At 49.7% G+C, this 6,769-nt stretch overlaps 1 protein-coding gene and 1 non-coding gene across 2 annotated transcripts in view; both read right to left on the bottom strand.

The window, feature by feature from the left end:
• The window catches only part of LRP3 (LDL receptor related protein 3), a 62,866-nt gene that overhangs the window by 49,255 nt on the left and 6,842 nt on the right, over positions 1-6,769 (bottom strand). The gene's annotated exons all lie outside the window — the stretch shown is intronic.
• Positions 6,365-6,438, bottom strand: TRNAT-AGU. Its single transcript has one exon. It is a non-coding gene; the product is annotated as a tRNA-Thr (tRNA).

The raw sequence follows: 6,769 nt of genomic DNA, 5'->3' as shown, positions 1-6,769 counted from the left end.
AAGCTGTGTCATTGGTGCCCACATGAATAAGGAGCATAGGATAGTGGTCTGCGGGCTGGAGGAGCTTAGGGATACTCTCAGCAATGTCCCGGATGTGGGCCCCCGGGAAGCAGCAGACTTCCCAGGCTAAGGGGTCGGAGCGGCAGATTGCCTCCTCAGTCCCCCTCAGGATGGAGTCTCCCACAACAAACACGTTACGTTTTGTCTTGGGGAGAGCGGGGGCGGTAGCTGCAATTGAGCCCGTGTTGCCTGCGGGAGCTGGCAACTGAGCAGGCTCTGCTGGAGCAGCAAGAGGTGCGTACCTGTTGCTAAGTTCCGGTGGGGCAGGGGCCTTGGTGCAGTGGGCCTTAGGGCCCTTGACCACCTTGGCCCATGCCCCTGACTGGACAGAGTGGGAGGTCCCAGAGTCCTCCTTTGTCCTGGAGGGAGATGGTGGTCTACCTTCATCTTCCAGGGGAGAAGGGGCTGGCAGTAGGAATCTCCTGCTCACAGTCCCTGATGGCACGTAGTCTCTGGATTGTGGCCTGGAACCCCTCCAGCTGGCACACCAGAGACTCCAAAAGGGAGCAGACCCCACACGGGGAGGTGGCCGTGCTCCCGGGCCCCAGAGCCTGAAAAGGTGACAGGCAACCTGCGCAGCCAAGATCCAGGAGCTCCGTCTGTGTGGACCCTGGGACCATGGGCCCTGTCTGGGTGGTGGTCTCTGAGGTGCTGGGGGGGGCCACAGAGCCTGAGGGGACCCTCAGGATGTCTGGTAGGCTGGCTATGGCTGGGACTGTCTACCCTGGGGGGTTTGCAGGCAGGGTCTTGGGCCCTCCTGTGCACCCTCCTGTGCAAACTCATGCACCAGCAGACAAGCGCACCTGTTTGTACAGCCTGTTTGTGCAGCTCCAGTTGCATGGTTCCCTGTTGGGCTGGGCAAAGTGGGGGCCTGAGCGGGGCTTGACCCAGCCTGGCTCCACTCAGCCTCCTCCCACTCACGAAGGGGTTAACCCCCTCCCACCACGGGCCCCGCTTGCCTCCAGCTGTGCTGGGGGTTGCCGGGGGGGCTCCGCGGCTGCTGGGGGGTTTCTGGGGGGAGTAGGGGGGAGTAGGGGTGCAGCAGGCTTTCACCCGCAGTTCTCTTGCCGCTCCGGAGCCTAACTGGGGCTTTTTTTTGCCGTTGGCGGGCCCTTTTAAACTGATTGCAACACTATCCTTAATATGCATAGAGAAACACACTGGAAATCTGGAACAATGCTTCAATAAGATTTCTTCACAGGGAAAAAAAAAAAAGAAGAGACTTCAAGGAAAACACAGACCCAGCCTATGAAATTCTACAAACAATATTCCCATTTTTCCCCCACAGGCAATATTGTAAGATATATGGTACAGACATATGGTAAGATATATGGTATCACCAATGACTAGAGTGAGGCTGTCCCATCAATCTGATAATCTAAGAATGAATATGGCACATCATTTGGGCAAGCATTGTTGATACACCCACAATGATGAAGAGGACTTTAATATAAAAACCTTACTACCTCTTCCATTCCTAATTTGAGCAGATAAAGCCACCACAAAATGTCACCTGTGCTGGGCATTACCACATATATTTTTACACGTTATGGCATTTATTATCAGTCCTCCCTCACTCCCCAGCTAAAAAAATTACAAATCTGCCCAAGCCTACCATGTCATCAGGCTAGCAGTCCATTTCTGTAATCAACAGTACAAAAAAGGGAATGATATGCTTATCAGTATGTCTAGATCACTATGACTCCCCAGCCTGGGACAACTGGAGAGTGCCTTCTAGCCAGGTTTGGAGCAGGGTTCAAACTCACACCCCTGAAGTAACAGTAAGATGCCTTAGCCTCTCTGCCACCTTATCTCACTTATTAGTTGTAGTACATATTTATATAAATAAACACCCAAGGCCCCAGTGAAACCTGGAGATCACCCATACTGGGTAACGTGCATATACCGATAAGGAAGTATACCTGCTTTGTAGGGCTTTACTGTTTCACCTGAATTTTTAACTGCTGGAGCTATTTTGGGGCATTACATAAGAACTCAACAGGTTAAGAGTGAACTATCTGAAAATTTGAGCATGACAAAGCCTTGAGAGTTCAATACAAGGGTGGGGGAAGAGAGAGAGATTGACTTTAATAAAGTACATGAGAAAAGAATGAGAATTAATGATTAATAAAAGAAGGCTGAAGTGCTGACAAACCAGCATGCTAAATCAAAATGAATTACTGAAAGAACTGCAGAAAATGCTTACACTGGATAAGCATGAACTAGGGAACAAAACCAATGTGTAAGAGATTTACAGAAGAATAAAGCTGCCTGAAATCTTTTAGTGAAGCTTAAAAACATGAAAAAAATACGTTTTGATTCTGTTTCAAGAGACCACAGTAATACAATATATTCTACTGACTTACTGTATGGAGCAGAGCAATGAAGGCCAGCTGTACATACTGAGTAAAACATAAAAACAACAAAAGACAATGTGAGTGGAATAACGTGAAGGAAAAAAATCACACATACACACAACCAAGTGACAAGCTGGGTAACAGTAAGCGTTATCATGACAATATAACTATCCCAAAAGCATTATAGACTGGTGGCCTACATGAAGTGAACAGGCACGTTCATTTTCAGAAATGGAGAACATGAGGTTACCACATGTCCATAAGTTTTTAGGGAAATCCCTGTCCTTGAACTACAGTTTTTGTGAAGGCAAAGTCTTCTGGGATCCTCCTCCCTGTGCACTAGCTCCTTAGAAGAGGACTAGCAATACTCACTACTGCGTACAGCAGCCCTCAGGACAACGATGCTGTGCTGGCAAGCACCTCAGCTATGCTTTCCCACCAGGATAAATGCTCCCGTCAGAACTTTCCAGGAATTCCCCTACAGCTGAACGGGAGATGAAACTCCCAGGAAGAAAGGCCAATATATTATGATCAAAAACTCATTTTAATGGAAAGGGGAATGTAGTAGGGACCTAGGTCGGCCCTGCACTTGATGGGACAATGGCCTTTGGGATACTCCATAGTCAGTGGGATTCTGGACCATCCTAGAAGCAGACAATGGGGCCACAGGCAAGCAGCATGCTCTCCCCCATGGCAGGTGGGTGGCACACTTCCCACGCACCTGTGCTCCACACAGACCCAGAGCCAGCAGCTGGAGCACCCAGTGACACTTAGGCATTGCCCAGGACCCACAGCTGTGAGCAATGATGAGCCCTGCAAGGAGCTCTCAGCACCCCGCCACAGCAGCAGGGCACTTGGGGGCCTGCAAGGGTCTGGGTTTTTCATCAATTTTTTTCATAGACATTTGGGCTGGAAGGGACCTCGGGAGATCATCGAGTCCAGCCCCTGCTCCAGGGGCAGGAAGTCAGCAGGGATCATAGGATCCCAGCAAGATAAACATCCAAATGTGTCTTGAAGGTGTTCAAAGTGGGTGCTTGAACCACCTCTGGCAGCAGTCAATTCCAAACCTTGGGGGCTCGGACAGTAAAGAAGTTCTTCCTTATGTCCAGCCTGAAACAGTCGCAGAGGAGTTTGTGACCGTTTGATCTTGTCATCCCTTGGGGTGCTCTGGTGAACAGATGTTTCCCCAGATCATGGTGAACACCCCTAATAAACTTATAGGTGGCCACCAGATTGCCCCTGAGCCTGAGCTTTTCCAGGCTGAAGAGTCCCATGGCTCTCAGCCTCTCGTCATAAGGTCTGTTTTCCTGACCTTTGATCATGCGCATGGCTCTTCTCTGCACCCTCTCAAGCTTCTCCAGTCAACCCAGAACTTCCCGTATAGAGCAGTGCCAGCCCCAGGAACGGGGAGGCAGTGGCATAGGCACTGGACTACACTGCTTCCCTCCACCAGAACTGAGGCTGTCTCACTGGAGGCAAGCCCAACCTCTGCTCCCACGACAGAAATCTGACAACCCTGTCAAGGCCTCACTGGAGTTCATAGCACCCTTGGTCCCAAACTACCCATGGGGGTTGCCCAGATGCAGGCCAGCCCTGTGAATCAGACTTGCAACTGAGGGCAAGCCCTGAAGAGCCTTAGCTGTTAAGAAGGCAGGCGTACACTGCAAGCCCAAAAATAGGCCCAAGAGTGAACGATGGACATAGCTGTTTGTGTTATATTGCCTTATTAATTTCTATATGGTACAGAAGCCCATGGTAGTAAACCCTTGCTGGAATAGCAGGCCTTGCCAGCTCATATTGGTTCCAAACTTTTCTGTTTTTCATAGTTTCATAGTTGGTAGGGTTGGAAGGGACCTGAGCAGATCACCAAGTCCGCCCCCCTGCCATGGCAGGAAAGAGTACTGGGGTCAAACAACCCTGGCAAGGTGATTATCTAGCCTCCTTTTGAAGACCCCTAAGGTAGCAGCGAGCACCACTTCCCTTGGAAGTTGGTTCCAGATCCTAGCCACCCTGACAGTGAAGTAGCGCCTCCTGATGTCTAGCCTGAACCTACACTCAGTCAACTTGTGGCTGTTATTCCTAGTTACTCTAGGTAGTGCTCAGGGGAACAGGGCCTCTCCCATTCCTCACTGGTCCCCCCAGGTAAATTTATAGATGGTAACTAGATCCCCTCTCAGCCTTCTCTTACGGAGGCTGAACAGGTTCAGGTCCCGTAGCCTCTCCTTGTAGGGCCTGCCCTACTGCCTCTTGACCACACTAGTGGCCCTCCTCTGGACCCTCTCCATGCTGTCCACATCCCTCCTGAAGTGCGGCGCCCAGAACTGGACATAGTACTCCAGCTGCAGTCTGACCAATGTCGCATAAAGGGGGAGGATCACCCCTCATGATCACCTGCTCATGATCAATCTGTGGATGCATGACAAGGTGAGGTTAGCTATACTGACTGCTTCCTCACATTGGCCGCCCATGTTCATCTTGGAACAATAATGACTCCAAGATCTTTCTCTGCCTTTGTGCTGACGAGGAGGGAGTTCCCCAGCCTGCAGGTATGCTGCTGGTTCTTGCTCCCCAGGTGAAATACCTTGCACTTGTTAGTATTGAAACCCATCCTGTTCTCATCTGCCCACCCCTGTAACCTGTCCAGATCTAGTTGTAGCTTGTTCCTCCCTTCTAGCATGCCCATCTCTCCCCATACCTTAGTATCATCCACAAATTTGAACAAGGCGCTTTTCACCTCCTCGTCCAAGTTGCTGATAAAGATGTTGAACTTTAAGAACTGAGCCCTGCGGACTCCACTGCCCACATCCCTCCAGGTCAAAAATGACCTGTCTACCACCACTCTCTGGGTGTGGCCCTCTAGCCAATTTGCACCCCACCTGACTGTGTAGGCATCAATGCCACAGTCGCCTAGTTTTTTAATGAGAATGGGGTGAGAGGCAGTTTCAAAGGGCTTCCTAAAGTCCAGAAAGACTATGTCCACCATGACACCTGTGTCTAAGGATTTTGTGACCTGATCGTAAAAGGCAACCAGGTTGGTCTGACAGGACCTGCCCCTACTGAAACCAAGTTGATTGCCCCGAGCATAATCTCCCCTGCTGGTCCCTCACAGATGCACTCTTGGATAATTTTCTCAAAGAGCTCCCCCAGGATCAAGATAACACTAATGGACCTATAGTTACCTGGGTCTTCCTTCCTCCTTTTTTTGAAAATGGGGACCACATTGGCCTTTTTCTACCCCTCCACCAACTGGCCAGAGCACCAAGAGTGCTCCCAAAGCCATGCCAGGGGCCCCACAATGACCCCTACCAATTCCCTCAGCACCCTGGAGTGGAGATCATCTGATGATTTAAACGCATCCAACCCCACCAGAAGTTCCCTAACTAGGTCCCCACTGACCCTAGGCCTGGAGGTGCCTCTCCTGAATCTGTCCAGAATCCCGGTGGGGGAGATGTCCCGGTCCCTGCTCAGAAAAATAGAGGCAAAGAAATTGTTAAGGAGGTCAGCTTTTTCATCTGGTGCAACCACCAGATTACCAAGCATGTCCTGCAGGAGCCCCACTTAAAAAGGGGCTTCTTGTTATCTTTGATCCTGGTCATTAGTCTTAGCTCTGAGATTTCTCTACTTTAGCCTTCCTAACAGCCCCACTACAGTCTCAAGCAACAGAGTAACCCTCCTTGGTAATAGCCCCTCCCTTCCCCTATATGTACACCTCCTCTTTATCTTTCAAATATTCCTGAACACCTTCAGTGAGCCACAGGGGCTTATGAGTAGTCTTGCCCCCTTTGATTTTTCATTGGGACCATCACCCTTTGGTGATCATCTCTTTAAAGAATGTCCACTCACCTCAGATTCCTAACACCCCTACCCTCTGGGACCTCAATGCCTCTCCTACTAATCTCCTTAACTCATTAAAATCAGCCCTCCTAATAAGGCAACACAAGGTATACAGGCACCACTAGGATTTGAACCCAGGATCTCCTGTTTACTAGGCAGGTGCTTTAACCAGCTAAGCCACAGTGCCAGTCATAGTCTTCTTTCCCATTATAACCCAGGTACACCCAAAGGTGTGCCCTAGTCTCAATCAGATGGGATGGGTAGGCAGGAGGGGATGCTGTGAGAGGGATGCCGGAATTTCGAGCAGATCCCTCTTTCCTTTATAGAGTTATCCCAGGGCCAAAGTTCTTAATCATATACAATTTATTGAGTTACCAACATTTATATATAAAACTCTTTAAGATAGATATAATTACAGATATAGATACAAATATGCATATAAAGGTCTATTAGCAAGAGGAAGTTGGCCCTAGGGAGGGCATTCGGGTAAGTATCCGTGCCTCAGGCCCAGAAGAGGG

This window comes from Crocodylus porosus, unplaced genomic scaffold (assembly GCF_001723895.1).
Source record: "Crocodylus porosus isolate Cpor-Errol unplaced genomic scaffold, CroPor_comp1, whole genome shotgun sequence".
Classification (NCBI taxonomy): Eukaryota; Metazoa; Chordata; order Crocodylia; family Crocodylidae; genus Crocodylus; species Crocodylus porosus.
The sequence above is the reverse complement of the archived record's forward strand: the minus strand, read 5'-3'. Positions and strand labels throughout refer to the sequence as shown.